This window comes from Delphinapterus leucas, chromosome 3, assembly GCF_059928025.1.
Source record: "Delphinapterus leucas isolate spDelLeu-1000000601 "Yukka" chromosome 3, BTC_Dleu_Yukka2, whole genome shotgun sequence".
Taxonomy (NCBI): Eukaryota; Metazoa; Chordata; class Mammalia; order Artiodactyla; family Monodontidae; genus Delphinapterus; species Delphinapterus leucas.
The window spans coordinates 69,981,300-69,993,997 of record NC_143131.1 but is presented as its reverse complement, the minus strand read 5'-3'; positions in this window follow the sequence as shown (position 1 = coordinate 69,993,997).

Sequence of the window (12,698 nt, the reverse complement as noted above, 5' to 3'; positions counted from 1 at the left end):
TTAAGGCAGATTCAATCCAGGGACTTTGCTACCTTGTTATAATTCTTTCCAGACTCCAATCCTTGCCCAGAACAAAGTTTGGTCATTTCTGACAGCTCATCAAGACTAGCCACATTGAAATGTGTGTGTATCAGCAAAGTAATTTTTTCATAAAATGGTTCCAAGAAACTTTAATAACCTAGCATAAAATAGTTTAATGGCAACTATAGCTAATATCCTTTTCTGTTACTTAAATGATATTTAGCCCTGTGGAAAAATGTTTTCAGGCTAGATAAAGATTTACTGCAGGGTGTCCAAGAAATCTAAACCTGCCCCAGTCATCAATTCTGACTTCTAAAGCACTTATGTGTGTCACAAGGAGCCTTGATTTGTACTGGCCTCAAAAAGAAACCTTGTTAATAAGGAACCAGCTAGCCCTCTAGAAAGCATATTTACTCAAGTGCACTTCACATCCTTGTGTATGTGTGGAAAATGGATTGTAACATTACACTTAAATATCTATTGGTTACTACAGAGTAAGCAGAGCAAGGACAGATTAGAAACTTGCTATGAAACACATTGAGGCACTATGGTACATAGTATAAAATATACTGGGAAATTATAACTGCAGATGAAACCATTTAGCCTACTGCAGTTGGATTCAGAGTGAAGTGTTTTTAGGGAAAAACAATACCTGTTAGCATGTAATGTAGAAGCAGAGATTCAGAGTATAAAAGGTTTTTGTGATGAAGTTATCAACATAAAATGGAAGAATATCCTTAAAGATCAGTAAAATGTGAGTACAGTGCCCAGGTGGAGGTGTTACCATCAAAGGAAAGGTGGCTCAAATCTTCCACTGAGTTTAGAAAAAAAGTTATTATAATAACATTCACATAAAGATCTGTTTTGATAAAGCCAGTGGCAGCCCAGGAATTTATCATATAAGATCTTATGGAAAAACCCAGATGAACTTTTTGGCCAGCCCAATACATGCTAACCTTGAATTGGTTACTGAAATAAAAGGAAGTAGACCCAGTGTTGTATCAAGTAGAAAGGGTCTGTGGTCAGTGCTGTCCCCTGAAAACCATGATAATTTTGCAAAAATTGTATAAAAAATTACATTACAGAAAGTAAAGAAGTGCTAGAGATATGTTAAAGAAAATTTGATAGCAATTGCTGACTAATGTACTATTAGAGAATGGAGAAACTCTTTAAAGCTCCCAGATATTTTTACTCATCAAGAAGTTGTTCTTTACTACTATGAGGCTATCAACATTTTTGCCCTTTTTTCCCCCAATGAATCGATCCACTCCTGATTTTAGGTCCTTCCCAGTACATCTATGATCACTCTTATCATTAATCAAGCCTATCTCCATACTCTATGCTTGCAATATTCCCAACTTCAAACCACCCGCCTGGATAAATTTAACTTTCTGCTTTCTCTGCCTCAACACTAAACCCCTGAACACTGCTGAAGGAAAACAACAATTGTTCAAATAAGCACCAGTACTTATTTGCAGTTTCAGTGGTCATTCACTACTACCTCCCAGTCATTCCTAGGAGTCTTGATCAGCAACCATTCTCATCCAGCCAACTTCTCATGCTCACATCAAGCTCACTTTCGGCAGGCCTCTTTAGTTTCTTCACACACACAAAAACACAAACACTAACAAACTGAGACCATCATTCAGGAATTCCCTCCATTTTTCTGATCAAACCAAATTTTCTGCGCTTAAACTCCTGCCTTTCTCTTCTTTTCTAGTGTAATTGTTTAAAACAGATAGCCACAACTGTGTAGGCCTTATAACTTTCTTCTTTCCATGGCTTGGGGTTGTCAGTAATCACTATGATTTCTACTAACCTTCACAATATGATTTTGCTCTCTGTCTCCTTAAATATGTATGTTATGCATATATTGCATGTAGATAATTTGTTTTCAATTATTCCTTAACTTTACTAGCTCAATTTTTATCTTTATGTATCAGAGAGGTTTTTTTTGTTTTGTTTTGTTTTTAATTAGACATCTTCTTTCTGGTCTCTGATTCTGTTTTTCTGTGACATCCAATTTTACATAACAAGCTCCCTATTAGACATTGATTTTATTTTCTGTATCCTATACTTGTCTGAACTCACAAACCATACCTCAGTTACTTTTTATTCTCAAAGTCTGGTATATTTATGGTATGTTATTTGCACCCAGTAAGGTTTAGTAAAATGAATGAATGACAGAAAAGATTTAGGGAAGTAACAGAAGGGTAGCACCATTGAAAAGACAGAAAGAAAAAACAAGTGGTTTGAAAGCAAGAAAAATGTAACTAAGAGAACAGCCTCCATATACCCTTAATTGCAAAATTTACAAGCAGAAAACTTAAAGAATAAAAAAGAAATTTTATGGTTACCAATCCTACTGGGTATTTTTAATGCAAATTTCCACTTGAGTGACAAAGCAGTGAAAACTAGTGGTTTTTATAAAGCATAACCTAATGGATCTTTTTTTTATGTGATAAATTCCTTTGGATATTTAAGAGATTGTCATTTAGTGAAACAAAGGTCTAAAATTATTATTTTCCTTTACTCCTTTTATATTAATTTATACAGCTCTTATAAATCTATTTTGTTGTTGGAAATGAGTAACGTCTGCTTTCTTAGTTCATTAAAAAAGTATTATTTCTGAAATTGCTCACATTCAAATTGCCTAATAAGAGAAAATTGAAAATGAAAGTAATTACTGTTAACTGGTTGAATCAATTCACCGAAGGCTAATTTGACTATTGTCTAGAGTTTAGCAATCCCTAGTGTATATTTTTCCAAAACTGAAAATAACTGAAATTAATCCTTGTTCATACAGAATCTTAGATATAAGCTTATTCATATAGTATTTTTTGGATTATTTGTTTCATGCTATAAAATATAACTGAGTAGAAAACCATAGGAGGTTTTATTTGGAAGACATTTTTAAGATCATCCATTTATTCTGTCAGCATAAATTGAATATATAATGCATAAGAACAGTGTAAGTTCCAAAAATAATTTAATTCAAACTACTTCCTGTCTCACTCACTCATTCATGTATTCTTTTAATCAATATTTATCAAGCTCTTGCTTTGTTTCAGATATTACTTTAGAGATGAGAGATTCAAGAGTAAGAAAAAGGGAAACAAAAAAACAAGTAAACAAAACCCAAAGTGGTTTCTTTTTTAATGGAGCTGTGCAATTTAGTATCTGTATAGATTAATTTCCTTACATAATGTTAACCACATAAATTCTAGAAAAAGGTATCTGTCTATGTGCAGATGACAGTGGAAAGTTCACTATTTAATTTTATTACTGTATGATTTTGATAAAAAGTTATAGAGAGCCATAACCTGATTCTCTACCGTTATAGTAAGTGCCTTTATTTTCAACCTTTAGAAGACATAAAACATGAACACATTCCTATTATGCATGACTGTCCTTTAAGTATTTGAATACAAAACCAATATTCCTCCATTTATATCTATAACCAGTGGTGGAGAATCAGGTTTTGTGTCACTTTAACTTTTTTTTTTTTTTTTGCGGTACGCGGGTCTCTCACTGTTGTGGCCTCTTCCGTTGCGGAGAACAGGCTCCGGACGCGCAGGCCCAGCGGCCATGGCTCACGGGCCCAGCCGCTCCGCGGCATGTGGGATCTTCCCGTACCGGGGCATGAACCCGTGTCCCCTGCATCGGCAGGCGGACTCTCAACCACTGCGCCACCAGGGAAGCCCTTAACTTTTTATTAAAGTAGTACAATAATAAAATTAAATAGTGAGTTTTCTATCAGCGCTACTGTAATTTAAATGTAAAGCTTAAATGTATTTCTCTATCATCCTATCATTCATCTTATGTTGTATGCCAACCTGCCAAAAGTATTTTGAATCATGGCTGTAAAGTTATCAAATTAGTTATTCTTTTCTTCTGTATTCCTATAAACTTGAATAACTGTCTTTTTTATGTTTTAAGATATTACTCTAGAGAACAAAAGGCATGATTATGGACTCTTTTCCCACCAAAAAAAATCCCTCCAGATAGCCATTTAGAATCCTTACACTGGTTGGGCATTACTGTTTCCCATAATCTGTCCTGAAAAGCCCTGCTGTCTCAGCTGTTGTTTGGAACCTTCTCCTGGATGGGAAGATGGGCATGGAATATATCCTACTTCTGCTACAGTAAAAGAAATCTTTTAGACATCTCTAATTGTAGCATATTTCAAAAAGAAGTACTATGAAAATAATCTTTCTAACTTATATTTAAAACCTAAACATTTGCATTATATTAGCTGATTTCAGAACCTATGTACTTTTTACAACATTACATTAATAGAAAATTTTACTCCAATTTCTAAACATCAGATTTGCAAACTCTTCCAGCACAATTCATTCATTAATTGAGAATATTTTGCAATGTAATTGATCAGCCTATATATAAAATTAAAATTTATGAAAAAATATGAATTTTAATATTGGGGTAATTAGCACAATGCTTCATGGAAGAATAAATATTCAGGTTTAAAACACTTTGAGAGTGGAAAATGATGTATGTAAAATGACCAGTTTATTTAAAATCATAAATATCATTCAGGCGTGTAATCCTATTTTTTGTAGAAAAATATAATGCTTTTCTCACGTCTATTCAAACTGAGTTGAGGTTTCAAGAATATCAGAATACAAGTTTTGGCTTGCTCAGTTATTTTATAATATATAAACTTTGAAGTATCTACTAAGATATAACTTCAGTTATTAATACTAAAAATTGAAAATCTTAACCTAACCTCTCTCTGATATGTCTGTAAGATATATTAGAAGTGAGATTAAAAGGCATGCATTTCCAAAAATATTTTGTAAAATGAAAAACAGAGAGTTACCTTTTAAAGCAGTGCTCATTTATTAGATTTTGTCTCATTAAAATGTGTTTTCTCATTTTATGTCTGTGTTATAGATTAGTCCAGTTTTCATGTGGATTTTAATTGCATACATTGTAAAAAAAAAAAAAAATTCACAGGACATGATTTTGTGATAGAACATTTTAGTTTCTCACTGCTGTCTCAATAGACATGCAAAACAATAGGGATTAGCATAGTTCCCTTTGACTGATGGATTCAAGGCTTTCAATTTCCCTGAAAAGCAGCTGTAACATTCAGATGAGCTGATCCAGGAAGCTTGTCATTTCAGTGATCCTCTGGAGACTGTCACAGACAGCAGAATCAATTTACAATTAATGAAGCAAATGTATGTTGTGAAGAAGAACCTGATGAGTTCCTTCAGCAACTGTCATGAACAAAGATTTCATATCAAACTGGTTAGCCTGGCCCTCATTCAGCTAGGTGAGGTCTATATAAGTGAGATTGTGAGAGAGTATTTGAAATGCTACTGTCTATAAACAACAGAAGAACTCTACAAGCTCCATTCATTTAAACTAGTCTCTACAGAGTGGGAAGTCACCTTAATGTCATATCTCATTACTTTGATTTAGTCCCCGATTTCATTAGAAAAAAATGATGATAGTATATCATTCAAGGCTTTTTTATTCACAGACTTATATTCTCTAGGCAATTTTTCTACCATTTAGCTATTTGAGAAAATATTTGAAAGAGAAAATTAACATACTCTTTCTGTCACTAACTCAAAGGGGTCTTGAATCAAACTGATCCAATGATAATATCAGTACTTGTTTTCTTTCACCACATGCAAAAGTATAAATAGTAAATCCGGAAGATCCCACATGCTGCAGAGCAGCTGCGCCCATGAGCCATGGCCGCTGAGCCTGCGCGTCTGGAGCCTGTGCTCCGCGACGGGAGAGGCCACAACAGTGAGAGGCCCGTGTACTGCAAAAAAAAAAAAAAAAATAGTAAATATAAACTGAAAATTCTTCCAGGATTAAAGTATCATGTATTAATTTATTTATCAAAATGAAGCAGCCAAAACGGGGAGATTCCTCGCTATTTGACATGAAAGGATGAATTCATATATTAGTGAATGAATGTTTTTGCCCTAATAGTATTTATTCTTCTAATGATGTAATTATGTGATAAATAATACTTTTTCTTTGGTCTTTACTCTCCAAAAGTACAGCCAAATTAGTTGTGGCTGAATTAATAGATGTGAAGCAAGTTCACACTGACAGACAAAAAATATATTTTATGTGTGCATATATATATATATATATATACACACATATATACATGCACACACACACATATATAGTGAAACTTCTACAGTGTCTGAGTTTAAAATCATATTTGTTTCTGAAAAGAAAATTGTTCTTACTCTTTTAGAAGTTGTAAAATCCTATATTTTCCTTTTCTTAAAAAAACGAATCCTCTTCTTTTTTCCCTCTCTGCAAAGTTGTTTGACATTTAGAGCATCATAGTTGTGAATTACAATTAATTTGAATTTCGGAAATGTCATTTTACTTCTTGAAATAAACGGAGGTACTTGATTTCTGGATTATTGCTGTGAACTTCTTTATAATTATAATGTGTCTTTTAAAAAATATTTATTTAGTTAGTTTGAGCTGGGTCTTAGTTGCGGCACACGGGATCTTCATTGAGGCGTGCAAGATCTTTTAGTTGTGGTGTGCGAACATCTTAGTTGCGACATATGGACTCAGTTGTGGCATGCGAACTTCTTCTTAGTTGCAGCATGCAGACTCTCAGTTGCTGCATGCTAAATCTTAGTTGTGGCATTCTTGCGAGATCTAGTTCCCTGACCAGGGATGGAACCTGGGCCCCCAGCATTGGGATCACGGAGTCTTACCCACTGGACCACCAGGGAAGTCCCTGTGTCCCTTTTTACTTGGAATATTCTGGCATTATGAAGTCTGATATTCAAGGAACAGAGTAGAGTGGTGAGAAAATCTTGAGGTTTTAAATCAGATAAAACTGAGCTTGAATTCTGGCTGTAGTTGTTTTTAGTTAAATTCTCCATTTGCAAATTGCCTAAACTCTCAGCCTCACTGTTCTTATCATCAATCTACCTTTAATTTCAAGGATTAAAACAGATGATTTTCAAATTACTTAGAATAGTTCCCGTCACATAGTAGCTTCCGTCTCAAGTATATATTACTCCATAAGAAATTAATCTTTAAAAGAAAAAGAAAAACTTTCAAAAGATGCCTCATTTTTCTTTTATGTCTAATATCTGGTTTCTATTATTCCCATGAGTATGTGTTTTTGAGTAAATTATGAATACAAATTTTATTTTTTTAATTTTTAATTTTATTATATTTTCATTTTATTTTTCAGTATTAATTCATGGTAATAATAAAAAATTACCAGGTCTAAATATTCTCTGTTCAAATCTATATGATAATCTCTCATGCAGTCTTCTTTTTCATCTTTTATCAATTTTTATCTCCTATGTGCTACTTATTGTCATTCATACATTATAGAGATAGGTTATTCTAAATGAGGTTTAAGACACTCAATATAACACATCATTTGATTTCTCCTCATTTTCTGAGTCAGAAATTTTTCTTGGCTTTCTAGTTATTCTAACTAGATGTTGAAACCAGTTAACAACTTTTTCTCAAACAAATGCAAATAGTAGGAACATAGCCTGAGTCCAACCAGACAAATAAGCAGATAGTCTCTCTACCTGGTGAATTTGGCAAAATAAACTCAATTCTATACAAGTAAATCCAAATGTCAAACACACCAATGTCACATTTAGCTAAGTGTGCTAGGCAACTGTAGAAAACATAACAGGGTTTTAATGAGAATGCAATGGAAAAAGCTAAGAGAACAAATGTTGCTTAAAGCAGACTTTATGTTCGCAAACAGAAATTTTCATTTCATATGCAGAACCATTTTAACAACCTCTGCAAGTGTCCACCATTGAGATTGTCTTCATAAAACAACATGCTTCTTGTTATCAAAAGGCCTTCAGTTTACTGAAACATTTAGCCCAGTGTTTATGGACATGGAGTCTGAACCAGACTGCCTAGTCACACACCCTGACTTCACTTACTACTGGGGACCTTGGGCTAATTACTCAACATCCCTCCAAGCATTAGTTTAAAAAAAATCATAGTATGAGCATCTGGAATAGAGTAAATGTTCAGCATATATTGTCTTTTATTATATTTTTCAGGAGTAATATATCATCTTGCTTATCATGTCAAATATTAAGCAGACTAATTTTTAAATTTCTTGTTTAATGTCCTGACAAATAAACATAAAATCAACTTGCTTTTAACTTTGGAATTAAATCTTGGTTTAACATTTCTTAATTTTTACTTGCCAAGTGTCAAATATAATTTTGCCCTTTAAAAACTATTCTCTGAATTTTTGTATTTATGTTAAGGACACCTGTTTCAGCTTTTGATGGAATAGTGATTAGTTTTTTAGCAAAAGTTTATATATAGTTGCAAAAACATAAATAACATATACATTAGAAAATTCAATTTTTCTTGAAAAACTGGACTTGCAGTTCTTTAATTATATTTTTCAATTGCATTTGTATTCAGAATAAAGTACAGAGACCTTAAAAATTCTGAAATAAGAGGAATATTGTATGCAATTTTTTTTTAGCAGATATGTATTTTGCATAGCACATTTTACTGTGAAAGAGACTTTGCCTCACATTTTTTATTCCTAATTGTAAATTGCTGATAGTGTTATGCCAACTTTGCAATGTGTGAATATTTCTACACCATGGCAGGAAATGTTTGTAATGTGTAGCTGTATTCCTGAAAATAATCCTCAGGATAAAGTGAGAGTCACAGACTTACACAGTAGGGTACATCACTAGAACCATGCAATCTAGTAATGCATGTCACACTGGCCATATGCTCTGATAAATTTTTCTTGTATTATTAAACATGAAACACACTTTTTCTTTCTTTCAGTGTTTTCCTCTCATGTCTTCTTTATAGTTTCTTTATCCCCCATCCTTCTGTTTTCATTCTCCCACCTTAGGTCTAGGATAGTGCTTCCTTTTTATAGGGAAGTGATTTCATTGGAAAGTAAAAAAGAAATAACATGGTGACTCCTAAAAGACTTTTCATATTATATAAATAGCCATATTGTCTATCCCTTGAGTAATCAAGGATTTCACCTTGAATAGTCTTAGAAGGGTAAGGGAACTCCAAAGTGAAACCCTGTATTTTGTCAAATAAGACACTCTGTCCCCTTAAATGTGATCAAGTATTTGGAATTTGCAGTTAATACTACCGAAAAAAGGTATAGTGGAAAATTGAATCTGTGAGTTATTTTTACTAGATATAAAATAATGAAAACATACCTTGGTACAGAATAATTATTTAGTCTCATAATGAAACCATTAAAATTAATAAACACTAAAATGTTATTTATTATGTAATTGTATGTAAATATAAAAGTATGTGGTGCACTTAGGTTGCCTTCAGCTAGTTGTATTTACATACTAAATGAAATATGGATTTTTAATAATTAAAATAAATACTCATTTATCTTTTAATTATTGCAGATTATCTCAGTTACCAGGCAAATTCACTATTACCTGATAAACAACTATCAGCTTCTTTAATTTTCTTCAATAAAAAAAGGATTTTTTCCCCATTACAACTGATTTAGATTGGTGAGAGTGAACCATACCCTTGAAAACTCTAACTTTTTTGTAGCGATACTTGGAAATATTTACAATTATCTTTAAAAATATTTTGCTATGTCCAAAGATTTGCATGAATTTAACTGTCAAGGTCAGAAATAGCTTCCATCCGAGTTAAAGATTCTATCCCCTGAGGACACCAACTAATATGTCAAAGGTCATCAGTTTTATACCTGATTATAATTAAGTACATGTTGACATAGATCTGATTTATTGCTCTACCAGGACTGTCAACTTCAGGGTAGACTATTTGTTTTAATGGGAATGTATTTTTGTTTCTTGCTTATCAGAGGAATTCTGTTAACTTTAAAAGGGTTAGCAGAAGATGATTGGAAAACAAAATACCAATTAACTCACAATTATATAATTTTATTTAAAATTTTTATTTTATTATGGTATGCTATTCTATATAAAAGTAATAGATGATAACAGTACTTTCTAGTTATTGATATATAAAGATATATTTAAATGCATTTCATGATAATTGAGGGGAAAAAACAGTTCTAATGTCACTTGAAAGTTTAAGATTTGTTTCCTCCTCATGGAGATTATATTGTATCAGTGCTGGGGACGTGGTCTGGAAAGCAGAGAGAAAAGAAATAAAAATAGGTTTTAACTGTAATATTCTTTGTGATATTGAATCAGAGTCTATATTTATTTGCAAAGTAACATAGGAAATTGAGTTAATTATAAGTAGATTTAGAAAGGAAACAAAATATATTTTCTGTTACAACTATCTAAATGTTTATTTTTGAATGTGTGTGTGGGGCGGTGCTAAAATCTGCCACTTAAATTTACAAAAGAAATGCATAAAATTGTTATGTGACCTATGTGATACAGTCAAATTGTTCTATTCACTTTATAAACATCATATATGTGAGCATATGTGTGTATTATTGCACTCAAGCATGGGAATAAAAAGAGATTGGAATTTTAACATCTACCATTTTATAGATTATGAATATATAGCATGCCTACTCACCCTATACTTGTAAATGTATTTTAATATTTTATAAAACACATTTGATCTTTTAAAAGCTTCTTTACTAATTTCTTTTATTCTTTCCATATTCTTTATGAAAACTTAACAGGAACACTTTATCCCCCTTGAAATATATTACTTGTTTGAAACAAATAGTGTTATCTGTTCTAATTTACTTTGTACGAATTGCCAGAGCTTCATATCTTGGAAGTTTCCATATTTATACTCTACCAATAACTTTACTAATGACTTCCAATCTTATGTTTGAGACAGATATTTTATGCTTGTTTTTGGAATAAGTATAAATATACAGGGCATACTATTCATAGTGTTTATGAGTACTTCATTTTGATAATACTTAAAGATACAGTGAGTAATATTCATAGTGTTTATGTTTATCAGTACTACAATCTGACAATATTTGATTAATTTCCTAGATTTTCAGACTCATTTAATAAAGTGATTACTAGAGGAATAAATATACTTCTAATAATTTCGTGAAGAAAGCATTAAGCTAACGATAAACAACCACTTAGCAACTTGAATTTTGAATAAAATGCATCAATCAAATATGTGTTTCCAGAATGAGATAGGAACTTGTACAAAGTATGTTAGTTGAAGCTCTCTGACACCAAAACCTTTTCTCAATGTGCTAGATAAAGTTTCTATTCATTGATGGGTATTGGAAAGTTATGGCTTCTTCATGAATATTCTAAATTATTCTTAATGTACATGTCCATATATAAATTCTATAGCATATTATAAAATATCTTGTATATTTGTTAGGTTTTATAAGCAGTATAAATAACATTGTTTCAAACACTGGAAATTGATATGTAACTATTTGCTTAGCAAGAATTTTAATTCTACCTAATAAACCTTTAGATAATATTTAAAATTCATTAAATAATTTGTAATACACCTGGTAATGAGAGAAAAATTTGAATCATAGTCCAGAACCACATTTAGTTATGATGTGGGCAAGGGAGAAAGAAAAGTTATTTATGTCTGTGTGGAAAGAAATAGTGATTAAATAGGTAAACCTGCTATACTACATAAAATTCAATATCATTCCCTATTACAACATTCTTTGAGCACTTATTTTGCAGAGGCAGTGTGCTAAATATTGCTGGTAAAACTGTTAATCAAATAGGGCCATCACATTTATTGTTTTTTTCTATAAAATCAGAGAAATAAACATCTGAACAAGTAGTAATTCATAATAATAAATTATTTAATGCATATGTACAATATGTATAAAGTGCTACAGAAACACAAAATGAGCAATGCATGATTTTTTCAGTGATAGGGCAATGGAGACTTTAAGGGAAGTTACAAATTGGAAGACATGTTTCTTTTAGACCTTAAATAATAAAGGTAATTTTTATGGTGATGAAAACAGTGATGCCAATAATACTGTCAAGGCTGGTGGATGGAATTACACAAGAAGAAATGATCATGAGATAAAAAGTGTGTTGTGGTGTAAAAAGTTTTCAAGTATGGGAAGGATAAGGTAAAAACTTTACAGAAGGAGAATCTTTTGACATTGGAAAGGATGTAAGGGAGTGGGAAGGCAGGGGGATAATCTAAGAGGCTATTATTGTAAGAACTACCCCCATAAATAAAATATAATGAAACATTTTTAGAAGGTAATCATAGTTCTATATCTACTAATAGGGCTGAGGAACATAGTCTAAAATTTTTTTTTTTTACAAAATATACTAATCTAAAATTAATCTGACATTGTTATTTGTGTTCTAACATAAAATTGTTAACTAATAACAATTTTTATAAGTATTCCTTCATTGATTATTTCTGGAAAAATTATCTATATAAATTAAGAGTATTTTAAAGTATACTCATAATTCACATGAATAATTTATATAGATAATTGATTTTTATATATAATGTGGTTATGTATTTAAGCACTAACGACTTTGCTGCTCAAAATATTAGAGCACATTAAGAAAACTCTTCCCCAGATCTTATGGTTCTGCACTGTGTTTGGGAATTACAGAATGAAAGATATGTTTTAAAAAATATCTAAATCCTAATAATTCAAATTCATTGATAAATGCATTTGGTACACAAAGACATTTTTTTCTTAAAGGTATTAGGTAATAATACCCTTC